The sequence below is a fragment of the Microtus oregoni genome, unplaced genomic scaffold, assembly GCF_018167655.1.
Source record: "Microtus oregoni isolate MIOR12 unplaced genomic scaffold, Mior012 000043F_ref0000047, whole genome shotgun sequence".
In the NCBI taxonomy this organism is placed as follows: Eukaryota; Metazoa; Chordata; class Mammalia; order Rodentia; family Cricetidae; genus Microtus; species Microtus oregoni.
In genome coordinates, this window is record NW_024543210.1 from 3,871,459 (window position 1) to 3,887,456 (window position 15,998).

The following is a 15,998-nucleotide window of genomic DNA, read 5'->3' on the forward strand; positions in this document are numbered from 1 at the left end:
CTGCCTAGCTATTGGTCTTTCAACTGTTTATGAAACAAATCAGAAGGTGCCTTGGCAGAGGCACATCTTCACGGTGTACAAAAAGATTATTCCACAACAGAAGGAGGAGAATAAAGGGAGAAAGGAAGGAGGGAAGAAGAAGGAATAAGGGAAGAAGGGAAATAGAGGAGAGGGAAGAAGGGGAGGAAAGAAAGAAAAAAGATGAGGAGGAGAGGGAAAGAAAGAGGGAGGGAGAGAGGAAGAAGAAAGAAGGGGAGAAGAGAAGGAAATTGTAAAGAAGGAAGGAGGCTGGGGGAGAATAAAAAAGAAAGGAAGAAAAAGGGAAATGGGAAGAGAGGGAGAAAGGAAGAAAAAAGGAACAGAGGGAGGAATATAGTTAAGGAGAGCCAGAGAGGGAGAAAGAAAAATGTTGAATGAAGGAGATGTAGAGAAGGGAGAGAAGAGAGAAAAGACAGGACTTTAAAAGAAGAACGAGGAGAAGAGGGAAGGGACAGAAAGGTAGACAGGGAAAGGAAGAATGAATGAGGGAAGGAGGAAATGAGAGGAAAAGAGGAAGAATGGAAGAATAAAAGGAAAGCAAAGAGGAAAAGTAAAAAAAGAGAGGGAGAGAAACGAAGGAAAGGGAGAGAAGAAAGGAGGAAAGAAAATAAAAAAGAAAGGAAAGGAGGAGAGGGGAAAGAGGCAGGGAAGGAGAAAAAGAAAGGAAAGTAGGAGGCATACAGGAGGAAGGAGGAAGAGAGAAAGGGAAAAGAAAGGAAAAAAGGAAAGGAAAGGAAAGGAAAGGAGGAAGAAGGGGAGGAGGAGGAAGAAAAGAGAAAGGAAGAAGAAAAGAAGGAAATGGGAGACGAAGGGAAGGAAGAAAGAAGGAAGGAGGAAGGGAAGACAAAGGAGAAAGGAAGGTCAGGAGAAGGGAAGTGGAAGGAAGGAGGTGGAAGGAAGAGGGAGGAAGGGAGAGGAGGGGTAGGAGCTGGGATCAGAGGGAGGGAGGGAGAGGAGCAGTGGGAGCAGGAATCAGAGGGAGGGAGGGAGGGAGGGAGGGAGGGAGGGAGGGAGGGAGGGTTGCTGTGCCTACTATGTGCTCCTCTCATAGCTTTCCTAGGCTGGGGCATTTCCCAGCTGTCACTTCTGTTTCCTCCCTGACTTGATGGTGTCCCAGGGGTCTTTGTTTCATGAGTTTCTTTTTTCTGTCATTTAGCCTAGTTCCTTTGCTTTTGTCTCTGAGTTTGTTGAATCTGCCTTCTCCCCACTCAAACACACTGTTGAGGCTCTCAGTGGACATCGTTGCAATGAGGGCACTTTTCAACTCCTACGTTTCTACCCAGTTCTTTCCATGTTTTATTTCCTGTCTACATTTATTTGTTGTTTTTTGTTTACTTATTTATGGCTGTTTAGAGAGAGGGTTTCATGCAGCCCAGACTAGCCTCAAACTTCTTAGTAGCTGGGGATGACCTTTCTGTCCCCACAGCCACAGTACTGAGAAGAAAGGGTTAGGATAACACACCTGAGCAGCCTACCACCTAAGCTATACCCCAGGCCCTCCTTTAATTCTTTAAAAGATAGTTTTATGTATATAAATGTTTGCCTGTGTATGTGTGTATGTGCACCATCTGTGCAAGTCTGTGAAGGCCAGAAAGGGACTTCAGATGCTGGGTAACTAGTTACAGGCAGTTGCTAGCCGCCATGTGAGTGCGCAGAACCGACCCAGGTTCTTTGCAAGAGAGCTAAAACCCCTAACCACTGGGACACCTCCATAGTACTTTCTTTAATCTTTTGTTGTTGTTGTTTTGTTTTGCTTTTTAAGACAGGGTTTCTCTGTGTAGTCCTGGCTGTCCTGGAACTCCCTCTGTAGACCAGGCTGGCCTTGAACTCACAGAGATCCACCTGCCTCTGCCTCTCAAGTGCTGGGATTAAAGGCATGAGCCACCACTGCCTGACTCCTTTCTTTAAATCTTTAAACAGGACATCCTGCAGGTCTTTGATTATAATCTGGAGTCTGTGTCTGCCAAGGCCAATACCTGGGGTGGATTCCACTGACTGCTTACTATTCCATGTGTGGCTATGCTTTCCTATTTCTTTATGTTTCAAACTTTTGGGGGAAAGATAAGCATTTTGGATAAGCATTATAGCAAATCCAGATTTCTATCTGCCTTCCCAAGGGGTTGTTGTATTTGTTTGTTTGGTGACTTTCTTGGACGAATGAAGTGATTGGCTTTCCTTTGTTTCATTTGAGACAGGATCTCACTATTAATCCGGGTTGAGCTCAAACTGAAGATCCCCCTGCCTCAGTCCCCCAAGCGCTATGGATTAGAGGTGTGTATCACCGCATGCAGGGAGGCAGATGAATTAGTTAGGGTCTCCTTGTTCTCCAGTGTGGAAATTCTTTGAAATCTGTATCTACTTTTGCAAAAATGTTTTCCCCTTTATTTTTAAACATAGCAAGATGACTCTGGAGGTAACAGTACACTCTGCCGAGTCCAATAAGCCCGATAACTTGAGTTGCAGCCCTGAAGTCTGTATGGTACAAGGAGAGAACAGGTTCCAACAAGCTGTCCTCCGGCGTCCGTCCGTGTGTGTGTGTGTGTGTGTGTGTGTGTGTGTGTGTGTGCGCGCGCGCGCACGCGCGCACAAATGTGCATGTGCACAGTTAAATAAATAATAAATAAAGCTTAAAGTAAATAAATAATAAGATAAAAGAAGCATAGTACCCTTCCGCTCAACCCTGGGCAGCACGACTTGTTGTTAGCTATCAATGGCTCAGAGATCAGCTTCGATGCCTGGTGCCATGCATTCCCACCTTCTCTGTGGCGAGATGGACTCTCAGAGCTCTGTAGTCTACAGCTATGCCACTTTTTGTTTTGTTCTACTTTCTGGTTGTGCTGTGCCTTGAGACTCTGACTCAGGATGAGCCTGACATATCCCCAGCACCAGCACTGGGCCTTGTCCTGCATCTCCTGAATGTGAATCTTTGGATATGCTCATAACCATCCAGAACCGAAGACTGTGTGGGCCACATCGACCTTCCCTAAGGCCATCTCATCTCCCTCATCTCTCTTTCAAAATTGTGTCTGGTTGCTGCTTCCCAAAGTCGGAATCGCACAACCTTAGGCCACTGTGATATCAGCCTTCCTTAACTGTTTGCTACAAGGATGGCGATTGCTCTTGGCAGTGTCCCTGGACACAAATCAGCCAAATTAAATCTGCTTCTCCCAGTAGCAGCGAAACTTACAGCTCTTGGTTATTAGGTGACACAGCTCCTGGAGAGGCGGACAGGGACAGCTCTGTGTCAAAATGGCACAGACCCTGCCACTGTCTACCAAAGCTCCGAGGTTTTTAATTGAATCTCTGTCTTTCAGTTTGCTACATGCTTTGGTGGCTTTCCAGGGTTCTGACAATGGTCCAGTTTTATCACGGCAAGAGACAAGAGTTGCTGGTTAAACCTTAGCCTCCATTATTGGTGTGTTATTAGCTCTTCATATCAAAGGGCCAGAAGAAAAGGGGAGGAGTCTCCTAGCTGGGGGAAAGCGACCTGCCATCAGGGAGGGAAGAGTCTCTGATGAATGCTCTGCTTGTACCTGGGTTAGTTTATGGACATTTCTCAGTAGACCTTCGCTTTATTCGGCTGGTGACAAGCCAATGCTGACAACAAATGTCACAAGCCTGACCTGCGCACTGTTTAAGAAGAGATGAGGGTCTGAGACACCTTCCAGTCCAGCAGCCTGGATCATTCCAGACACAACATAAGGAATGGGTAGAGGAGGTGGTAACAGCAAGAGCCACAGATCGGCAGCAGAAGCAGGGGCTGTCGCTGCCCCACCCTGGCCCTCCACCCGTAAGTTCCTGCAGGAAAAAGGCTCACAGGAGCCAGGGAGTGACTCAGGGATCAGGGTTTGTAGCAGGTGGAGTCAGGTGACAGGAACGACTGTTGCCTTCACTGTGTGAAACAGGTGCACACTTCCTAGCTACTGGCAGTGTGGTCAGTTAGTCGGTGTCCCTAGTACAAGTACTTTTGCCTGAAGACAATCTTCTGGCTGGAGCTGGACCCCCATCCTGGGGCATCCATGCCCCCACAACAGATCCACGTGGTCCTCAAAAGACTTAAATCCCCACCTCCTGGACAGGGCAGCCCTGAGCAGCCAAGTAGCCCCCAAATCTCCTGGGATTTCTCATGTCCGGTGAAACTGGATGACAAGATAATTCGTTCAGGCATCCCCTCCAGATCCCGTGACCCCCTGCAGAGGTGTTGGAATGGGCAGTGTCCCTCAGAAAATTTCTCATACAAAGCATTCTGGCAAGGGAGCCCAAACCTGCAACAGACAGTGTCTCATTCATTTGATGTAATCACACAAATTAAGCCCAACAATTACCTCAAATCAATCCTCCTTCTCTATTCTCCTGGCAGCTGGCAGGGAGGGAAGAGTGGTACAAAACAAAACCCAAAAAGCAACTGACAGATGTTAAAGTTGAGGGCGACTGTTTTATGAATGGATAATTAAACCCTTTTCGCCGACAATATCTACAATGATGAAAAATGTGGCTTGCCCAAGATTGTGACCTCTGGAGTGTGACAATAATTCCTGACAGTTGCATAGAACTTACAAGGACTGTGCTGAGCAAAGCCGCCGATGATGGGTGGAGTTGACAGGTCTTCATCAGTCTGGGCCTGGTTCCCAGTTTGGGGGGAGCAAGGATGTATTTCCTCGGGGAACGAGTATGTTGGAGAATATGATCTCTCCGACAATCTGATGGCCGGCCTGAATTGCACAGTGGTTGGGAGCAACATTGGCCCAGGAGTCTTACCCTATGAGCCAAGCTGCTGAGGCAGGGCAAGCGGCAAGCGAACCATTTGTTCCAGGAACTTGACCTTAGGCACAACCATAGGGCCTGGTCACAGGATCTGCAATTGCCTTCCCTTCTGATATCGGAGTTCGAGGAGCACACAGCCTGCATGTAAGAAAGGAAGACATGTGCAAAATGGGGCGGCCAAGAGCAAACTACATCCACAGTGGTGCAGGGCCCCTGGAAGGCAGGCAAGCCTAGCTCAGCTGGTTCCTCTCATTTGGGTGGTGTTACCATCCTGTAGAATTCTGGGACTTTCATTACAAAGTTGAACACAGTACCTTCCTCGGGGTACAAAGGGGAGGAGTCAGGTAAAGTGAGTGGTGGACTGAGCTTTGTTTGTATCCTGCTTGGGGAGCCATTCAGCTCAGCAGCCATCACCAATGAGGGAGTTACTGACTGACTGTGGCACCCTTCAGCTTCTAGAACATCCCAAGGCCTACATCTTGTGCACTCTTAACTAGCCACACCAAGGAGTGGGAATTCTGAGTAATGGGTCAACCAAGAAAAGCTGACTCATGACAGAGCCCCCAAGGCCACCTCTTATTGGTTTGGCACCCACATTTATCTGGTACAGTGATCTGGTACTAATCATCCAAATTATAAAAAATATTCACATAGCTCCATGCCTGCCTTACACAACTGTCAACATTATACAACTGCTCCCCACACGATCAAAAGCATGCTGACCCTTCCCCTAGAAGAGAATATAAAGCCCCCCGTGTTTTGCCTCTGGATTCTTCTATCTCTCCTTCACACTCCACCCTTTTTTGGTTCTGCAGCTTCAACACTGAGACAGAAAGTTAACAGCTATGATGAGATCTTCTGCTGTGTGGGAGAGATGTGAGAGGGAGGAAAACAGGTTTCTCATACCAGTGTGGATCACCAACTGGCAGCGCCAGAACTATCAGTCCTCATTCCCAAGGCCAGTTCCATAGCCACCATCGGTTCTTGTTTTTGCTTCCTTTGGGTTTATTTATTTTCTTTTGTGGATATGAGTTCTTTGGCTGCATGTATGTCTGTGCACCATGTGTGTACAATGCCCCAAGAGGTCAAAAGAGGGCATTGGATCCCCAAAACTGGAGTTCCAAAAAGACTGTGGGCCAACATGTGGGTGCTGGGAACCAAACCAGTCCTCTGGAAGAGCTGCTTGTGCTCCTAACCACTGAGCCATCTCTCCAGCACTGACTGACTTTGATCCATTTTGTATCCCCTCAGTCTGAGTGACAGTCCAGCTACCCTGGATCCTCTTTGCTTTAAAGAATTGTTTGAGCACTTATTCATGAAGAGCTTAATCCACCAAGAGCCCTATTTAATTCAGATCTACATTTAATTGTCTGTTTGTTTGTTTGTTTGTTTTGTTGTTTGTCATTGGCTGGTTGGTTCTCTGGTTGGTTGTCTAGTTGTATGGTTGTTTAGTTGTTTGGTTGTTGTCTATTTGTCTGTTTTTTTGTTTGTTGTTGTTGGTTGTCTGGTTGATTGCTTGGTGGTTGTTGTTTGGTTGTTTGATTTCCTGTTTTTTTGTTTAGTCAGTTGCTATTTGTTTGTTTTGTTCATTGTTATTGGCTGGTTGGTTCTCTGTTGGTTGATTGTCTAGTTGTGTGGTTGTTTAGTTGTTTCTTTAGTTGTTGTTGTCTATTCACCTGTTTGTTTGGTTGTTGTTGTTTGGTTGTCTGGTTGATTGCTTGGTTGTTTGACTGTTTGATTTCCTGTTTGTTTGTTTAGTCGGTTGTTATTTGTTTGTTTGTTTTGTTGTTTGTCATTGGTTGGTTGGTTCTCTGTTAGTTGATTGTCTAATGTGTGGTTGTTTACTTGTTTCTTTGGTTGTTGTTGTTGTTGTCTGGTTGCCTGGGTGTTTATTCGGCTGTCTGGTTGATTGACTGGTTTGGTTGTTGTTGCTTGGTTGGTTAGTTGGTTTTCTGTTTGGTTGTTTGATTTTCTGTTGTTTGTTTGTTTAGTCAGTGCTATTTGTTTGTTTGTTTGCTTAGTTGCTTTGGGAAGTGCTAAGGACTGGGGTCTCATGCAGACTAGAGAAGCTCTCTGCCACTAAGCTATTTCCCCAGCCCTGTTCTTATTCTTAATTGAGAATGGAAACTATGATTGGCTTTAACCACGGATCATGGGAGGAATAAACAACCCCTAGACTTCTCTGCATTATAGATATCTTCCTCTTAGTCTTGATAAAAGGGGTCAATCAGCTTATCCAGCTTAGGATGGACTAGGGTCACCTCTCCCAGCCAGCAGAGAAGCCTACTTTGTTGTTGATTCAGTGGACAGGTGACAGTCTTGGCACTGAGTCAGTGGTATCACTATGTAAGGGCAACACAGACACTCAGAGGTTATGTTGAAGCTAATGTCCACAGAACATCATAGGCAGGGAGGGCAAGCTCACACACAGAGCAACTGTAGCTCAGCACAGCATCCTCGTCTATAGGGGAAATAGGCCAACAGACTCAGCCTCCAGCACTCAATTTATCCACTGGAGAGCATTCCCCATGGGGACTCAATGTGGGCCTCTGCCTTTGACAAATTGGCCACTCAATCATGGCCCTGAATGATGGTCCTCTATGGAAACATAAATGTTACCAGACTATGCAACCCCATCATTTCCAAAGGGTTACTTTGTTCACAAGACTGTGTGACAAAGACAAGAGAAAATGGTCCTGGGATCTGCACAAATTAACCTACCCACCTGGTTGATTGCATATTCATCTACTGAGCAAACCCTTTGTTGACTCTGAGTGACAATTCTGGGACAAACACATGAGCATGCTGTGCAGTTTAGCGGTATACCTATTTGTCCTTCTGGTGCTATCACTAAGTTTTCAATTGTAATCATTCCAGTCTCCTGGCTACTCTCCAGATTCATTAGCCATAGCCTTTGGGGCAATAGTGGCCCACAGTCACGGCCATCCCTCCCTCTAGGCAAGATGAACAACCCGCATTTTGCTCCCTGGACAGTCTCAATATCCATCCCTGCTGGTCACGCTTGGGTGGAACTTGTATATTGTGTAGAACTGTCTGAAAAGGAGGCTTCATTGTTTTCTTTCCTGGTGAGCTGATCACAGGGAACCTCCCCATGAAGCCATGATTGCAGGCAGAGGGAGAGAAAGGGGTGCATCAAAGAACTGGGGCTCTATCTGGGTCACGTCCTTCTCAAACAATTCACCCTACCTAAACCTGTTAGAGCCAAGATTTTGTACACAGCTTCATGTGGCGATGGGTTGTTGCTGAGCATGCCTGGTTGGAAGGCCAGATACATGGGTCAGGCCACCCTAGTCCATGGAGTGGGTATTTCTGGCCAAATGGTAACTTGGGGCCTGTGGTTAAGAGTTTGAGATCCGTGGAAGCACATGCCAAGCAAAAGTGATGTTCATCTCCCAAAGAAAAGCCAGTGGTCTGCTGGATCAACTTCTGAGCATCTTCCTGAGGTTGCTCATATCATAACCTCTGCCCCATTGCTCTAAAACACCCTGAAGCCTTCTGGGTCACTTGGCCCAACCAGCAAAGCTGCTGGTCAGTGCACACTGGAAGCAAAACTTTCGCTGGTTCTGGGTCTAACTCAGAACTGAATTTTCAAGTAGGTCATAGTGAATGGATCCAAGTAGCACTGATGTGTCAGGCAGGAGAAACCTCTAAGCCCCAGCACTTCCTTCCTTCCTGTCTTCCCTCCACTCCTCTCTTCCCCTTTTTTTATTCTTTTAATTTCTTCCTCACTTCTCCCCCCCCCCTTTCTCTCTCCAGCTCTGGGAATGAACCTAGGGCATCCCTACATAACAGGTAAACATTCTGTCAGTAATCTAGAGACCCAGGGCATCCCTACATAACAGGTAAACATTCTGTCAGTAATCTAGATACCCACAATTTTTAATTTTCTTTTTTATTTGGAGACAGAGTCTCTCTAAGTTTTCCATGATGGACTTGAGCTTGCTCTATAGCCAAGGCAAGCCTTGGACTTTGCAATGCTCTTGGTTTCCATTTCCTGGGTAGCAGAAGGACAGGCCTTTGACACCAGCGTGTGTTTCTTCTGTATGACAGGAGATCCTATGTGTAACTGTTTGTCTTTTTCCCTGGGGAGAGAGTATTCTGACATGTCCCCAAACCCCAGGACTGCTTAGGTTTCCACTGAGGTGGAAGAGGAATTTATTTCCCTCTTTCTGGCCTGCAAGTGTCTCAGCCACGTGTCCTGCTTCCAGGTCTAGCCAGCTGAGGAAATGCGATGTGATAAAGCAGCAGGATCCACCGTGTAAGTGAAAGACAACCCAACTCCCAGGGAGCAGATTAGAGCACGGTGCTGGGAGAAAAGATACACCCCCTACGTAGTACCTGAGGTCCAGCAGCGATGATGGGCCTCTGGCTTTGCCAATACAGTTGGGAAGTGAACTCACTCTGATGGCCTCCACTAACAAACATAAAGGGAAAAGCTCTCGCCAAAGCAGAGCTGTATGCTGGGGGATTCCTGTGTGAATGGATTCATATCAGGAGCAGCAGCCACACACTTGGTTTTTTAAATAATTCACTGTTATTCCCCAAGCTCTATCTGCTTTCTTCTCAGACCAAAGAAGTGAGGGGACGAACACAGACTATCCTAGCCATTGCTATTCTTTCAGCTTCGATGCTGGCCATCTTATGTTCCTATTCAGAAACACCCGGGGCTCTGTAACTTATCAAGAAAAGAGGGACTGGCTAGAGAGCTTTATTGGCAAAGGGCTTGTGGTCCAAACACAACCACCTGACTTCAATCGCTAGCACACAAAAAAACCATGCATGGCAGCACATGGAAGCAGCGCTAGGGAGGTGGGGATAGGCAGATCTCTAGGGTGCACTGGCCAGCCAGTCTAACCTATTCAACAAACTCCATGTTTGAACAAGGGACCCTTTCAAAACACAAGGTAAATGGCTCTTCATGTATATATGCATGTGTGAACCTGCACAGGCATGAACACACACACACACACACACACACACACACCCGGGAGCTCTGTTTAACTCACCGTTTTAGAAGCTGAAAGGGCCAAGCTCCTATGACCCCATCTGCTCAACTGTGACTACTTTAAACAATGGTGGGTGGTATCATAGCACACGAGGGAGGGAGTGATGTAGGTGGATCTTCTATTTATGTGTTACTTTCATTGGTCAAATAAAGAGACTGCCTTGACCTTTGATAGGACAGCAGCTTAGATTGGTGGAGTAGACAGAACAAAATGCTGGGGAAAAGGCAATGAGTCATTTCCCATGAAGCTCCTGCCCAAGATGGACATAGGTGCTAAGTTCATAATTCCAGTGATGAATTCCTGATTCAAGAAGATAACCCCAGGAGGTCAGGGAACCATTGTGCCCTTTGGTGGACAGTACCATTGATAACTTGATCTGCAAGGTCCCCATTCTGACTTGAGAAACACAGTATTGCTTTGCAGATGGAAGACTGCCCGACAGTAAGTGTTCTGTGATCTCTGAGACATCTGATAAGCTACAGATGAAGCCCTCGGTGCAGCTCTGAGCTGTTGAAGAGGATAGTGGGTGTGGCTGTGATTGCTGTCATGTGATCAACTGCTCCTGATTCCATCCTTATCCTCAGCTTGGCAAAGTGTTGTCTTGATTCCGCTGGGTAGTTGCCAGGGGCAGGGGGTTGGGAGGTGCAATGGGTCATTCCACAAGGGGGTATTCAGTAAGCAGGGAATACTTACCACAAGAGGATCAAGATGGAACCTCGATGAGCTCTGTTTATCAGTGACCTGCTGGGAGGAAAACAACCTGAAACTATTTCTTAAAGAAGCAAGGAGCCGGGCGGTGGTGGCGCACACCTTTAATCCCAGCACTTGGGAGGCAGAGGCAGGCGGATCTCTGTGAGTTCAAGACCAGCCTGGTCTACAAGAGCTAGTCCAGGACAGGCTCCAAAACCACAGAGAAACCCTGCCTCGAAAAAACCAAAAAGAAAAAAGCAAGGAGACCAAGAAAATCAAGAGGCAAAAGCAAACTGCAGCAACGAATAGACAAGAACAGGTGGGGGTGTACATCAGTAGGAGTCACGGGCTACCACCATCTAACCTGGTGGTCTCAGATGTACGTGGGTGTTGACTGCTTTGAGCCCCAATGTCATCGTCTGTAATGCTAGTAGCCACGAACTACCAATGTTCCATAAGTTGCTAACACACACTAATGTACACGAGGGTGTGCCGCTCTTAAAACCCCGGCCCTGACCCATGGCCTTTCTCTGGGTTTTTCCACATGTTATACACATTGGGGACAGGTTCTTCTCTGGTCTTCTGAGCCTTATGGGCTAGTCACCAGCATTGTTGGCTTTTCCCCGGTGGATTCTGATACCACCCATCAAGCTTTGACAGTGAAGGATGTCACCAAAATTGCCAATTATCTCCTTGGTTGAGATGCATTAGCTAGCCACACTTTCAAGTCTCTCTGTGTTTATAATTAAGTACATGGGCACTGGGGATGGAGATCCCTTCCAAAGCTATGCTTCATGTCTCAGTCATCCCTTCGCTCTCGTGCTTGAAAAACAACACCTGCCAGACCTGAGTCATGGTATTTTTTCTTCCTTTTTTTTTATTATATATATATATATATATATATATATACAGGGCCTTACTGGGTAGCTCTGCCTGGCCTGGAACTCACTATGTAGATTCAACTGACCTTAAACTCACAGAGATTGGCCTGTTGCTTCCCCAGAGCTGTGATTAAAGGGTACACACCCCAGTTGGCTACACAGTTTTTTCCCTGACTTTTCTGTTTTATTTGGTGATTGTTCTCTTTCTTTCTCTCTCTCTCTCTGTCTTTCTGTCTCTCTCTGTCTCTGTCTCTGTCTCTCTCTCTCTCTGTGTGTGTGTGTGTGTGTGTGTGTGTGGGTTCAAAGGAGCTGCTTGTTTGTTCCCAGCCACCCAGAACCAAAATAATCACTCAGAAACTGTATTAATTAAATCACTGCTTGGCCCATTAGCCCTAGCTTCTTATTGGTTAACTCTTACATCTTAATTTAACCCATTTTCATTAATCTGTGTATCGCCACGTGGCTGTGGCTTACTGGGTAAAGTTCCCAGCTTCTCTCTCCAACAGTGGCTCCATGGCTTCTTCTGACTCTGCCTTCTTCCTCCCAACATTCAGTTTCCCTGCCTATCTAAGTTCTGCCCTGCTATAGGTCCAAAGCAGTCCTTTATTAACCAATGGTATTCACAGCATACAGAGGGTTATCCCACATCATTTTTGAAATAATTTATTTAACTTTATTTTATGTGTATTGATGTGAAAACGTCAGATCCCAGGGAACTGGAATTACAGAGAGTTGTGAGCTGCCATGTGAGTGCTGGGAATTGAACCCTGGTCCTCTGGAAGAGCAGCCAAATGTTCTTTACCACTGAGCCATCTCTCCAGCCCAGTGGTTCTTTTTCTCGCTTGTTCTCATCATCTTCTTAGTTAAAATTCAGAATGATATTATCAGGTGGTCTAATACACACTGACATTAATTTAGGGGTTAATTAGAAATGTTCTACTCTTATAAAAAGTTTTATTTTAAAAATTATAGAATTTAATCACTCCAATCATTACTTTTAATCAAAGGGTATGTTCCCTGTCTTACTGACTTCTTGAGCTATTTCTATTTTGTTTCGTTATTATTTAAAATATTTTTGAATCCTTAAGAATTTCGCAACATGAACCCCCCCCCCCAATGCTACTCATTTCTAATCTTTTTGTGTCTGCCCTCCACCCCTGTAGCCCCCCCTCAAAAGAAAAGGAAAAGCCCCACTTTGGTCCTCTGTCTTGCCCCCCTCTCCATCGTTCACAGTAGTGGTCATGCTGGAAGCTGATATGTCGTGCAGCATACCCTTTTGTCTGGGTTGGGTTTTGTTGTTCGTTTGTTTAGTTACTTGGTTGGGGTTTTTTGGCTTTTGCTGTTGCTTTGCCTTTTGTTTTTTTTTTTAAATATTATTATTGTTATTTTCGTTGGGAAGAGGAAGTAGGTGGAGATCAGAAGATAACTTGCGGATATTGGGTCTCTCCCATGGTCATTCCCGGCACCTATGTGGTCCTAATCAGACTAAGAGCCTCAGGTTTGGTGGCAAGTGTCTTTATCTGCTGAGCTGTCTTGTCAGCCCTCATTTTGGTTTTGTTGTTGGTTTTGAAGCAGGGTCTCGTGGAAACCCAGGCAGGCCTCGGCTCACTCCATTCCACTCAAACTCTTGATCCTCCTGCCTCCTGTTTCTCAGGACTGGGATTACAGATGTCCTTTACCACACCCAGCGTATGTAGTGGTGGGGGTGAAACCCAGGATTTTGTTTACGGTGGGCAAGCTTTCTGCTAAGTCATGCCCCCAGCCCCTTCCTGGCTTATTTCTTCTAGGGGATTCTGAAGTTTTAAGGTTGGGGAGGATAAGCATAATCTCCTTGGTGATAGGCATGTCTCCTGCCTTTTGTTCTTTCGGGAATTTTGTGATTTGATTTGGTGTACGTAACTGTTTTGCCTGCATGGGAGTCTGTGAAGTCCACAGATTCTGGTTTGCTTTCTCTTGCCATGTTGGCTGGAAGCGCTGGAACGCTAGCACACTGCACTCTTTCACACACACAAAAGCAGGCAGCGTGAAGTGAAGACATCAAGGAAACCAAGCCAGACACACATCCAAATCCAGCGCCATCATGAAGGGATTCTAGCCAACCCGAGCATGGCATCCATGGGTCAGGCAGGCCTTGCCCTTCTCCCCATTTTCCTCTGCCTTGCTAAAATCCAACAGATTACATTCTAAAGTGAGCCCTCAAGGTCTAGTCCCTTATTTGACTACTTCCTCCTCCTGTGGCTGACTACCAAGGTCCAGTTATCAAAGTATTGAAGTCTAGCAATCAAAAACCCCCTTTGGGGAGGTTGGGAATTTAGCTCAGTTTGGTCCTCAACTGGTGTGGGGAGCGCCATTTGGCTCACCCAATTAACATGCCCAATTAAAATTAAACACTTCATTCTAACACGGGGTTTCCCCTTTTACTTTTATAAACTGCCACATCTGTCTCCTCCACATCCAGGGGCAGCCCTTTGTCATCATTATTGTCCCCCACCCCAGACAAACACCCCTACCCCCTTTACCTTGTTCCTGTACCCTTCTCCCTCTTCCTCTATCTCCTGTCTTTGTCCCTTACCCCTGCCCTCTGTCTCTCTAGGACAAATACATCTTCTTTGTGCTGACAACTTGGTCTAGGGGGTTCTGAGCCGATACAACCCTTCTACATCACCTGCTGTATAGCCCTAGACTTACATTCCCATAGGCCATCCTGATCAGTAAGCTGCTGCATATTGATTTAAGACAAGCTGTTTATGACATTAAGGAGACCCTTTTACTCCTTCTTCTCATGAGTTCCTGGGTCATAGTCGAGTTACCTCCTGTGTTTTCATTTTTGCCCTGGGCATGATGAAATAGCATGCAGAACCCAACACCCTCCATGGGCTGGGCAAGCATAGTCTTCATGCATAGCTGACTGAGTTCTGGGTTCCTTCCTTCCTCTGAGCAGGAGGTGGGTGTTTCATTGAACAGGTGTTTGTTGGGGGTGACAGGGAGACCTTCCTCAACATTGTAAGACAAGGAAGAAATCAAGCAGAGGCACATAGCATAGCTTCACAGGTAGCTGACTCCATTGCTCGAGTTTGTAGGGGCACATTGCTAAGAAAACCACCTACTTCATAGGTAGAAAGTTGCTAAGGCCCAAAAGGGCATGACCCCAATGATTTAAAGACCCTGACTTGGCCCCATCTCTTAAAAGTTCCACACCCAGGCCGGGCGGTGGTGGCGCACGCCTTTAATCCCAGCACTCGGGAGGCAGAGGCAGGTGGATCTCTGTGAGTTCGAGACCAGCCTGGTCTACAAGAGCTAGTTCCAGGACAGGCTCCAAAGCCACAGAGAAACCCTGTCTCCAAAAAAAAAAAAAAAAAAAAAAAAAAGTTCCACACCCTCCCATGGTCCAGTCTCTAGCACAAAAGTCTCTGGAGCCTAACTGTGCCTCCTGTAAGGCTGGCTGGGGAGGCAGAGTGGGGTCCTGGTTGAGGCAGAAAGAGCAGCAGGGGCAAACAGACTGATGGACAGAGGACAGGCAGAGCCACGTGGGCACAGCAAATTCAATAAATAACTTTGTGTGTGTGTGTGTGTGTGTGTGTGTGTGTGTGTGTGTGTGTGTGTGAGGGGGTGGGTGGTCCCCTTCGTAGACCAGGAGAGCCTCGGATTTCCCACCGCTGTGCCCATGCTGTGGTGTGGTCTCAGGGGGCATCTCAACCCAAGCTTACCACCCTGCCTCTGGGCATCCCCTACCCTAAGACTTCTAAGGCCCCTGGACCTTTCGTCTAACATTTGGTTAGACTTGCTTTTCTAGAAAACACTCTTGGTCATGGATCTCTAAAAGCCCATATGGCTATTTTATTGAGGGTCTGCTTCTTTCCTCAGAGATGAAGAAGGTGACTGTCACCCAGAGCTAGCGCTGAATGCTCCCTATCCCACCAACTATCATCTGAGTCAGTGTCCATAACCTGGGCATTGTTCATTCCTTCAGCGTTGGGTGCTGGAGTCCCTGGGTCTGGTTGGCCTTGTTTCCTGGGATTCTTGCTCTATCCCACAGGTATGTTAAAGCATTTGTGGGTTAATATCTTCATAGAAAACATATTCCCAGAGTAGATGCTTTTATGTTTCCTAACTCCACATGAACATGCTATTTTCCTACAGCTTTTAGAACAGTGCCCATGTCTGAGATCTTATGGCCCCTTCTAGTCCGTCCTGTGTCCTCTGCTTCATCTGTGCTCAGCCGGGGATGGGCCACGGCACAAAGACCAGAGAAGCATGGAGAGAAAATGGGCTGGGCTTCTAAGGGGCAGAGGATGAGGCTAGAAAGAGGTGAGAGGAGTCAGGGGGGTGGGCAATGCAAGGAAGTGATCCACCAGAGACACCTCCTGAGCCGGAGAAGCTGGGCAGGCAAGGAACAGGTCTTGGGAGAGGCTAGAGATGGGACACTAAACCAAGGATCAACAGGGACTAGACTGAGGCTCCCGAGGCTGCCTGTGTGAGGTAGTTCTCCAGAGTGGGGCGCTGGGAGGGATACACTCACTGACTGGATGCACAGCTAATGGTGCCCTGGGATTGGAGAAGAAGCAGAGACCACCAGGACATATAGAGACTGAATTAG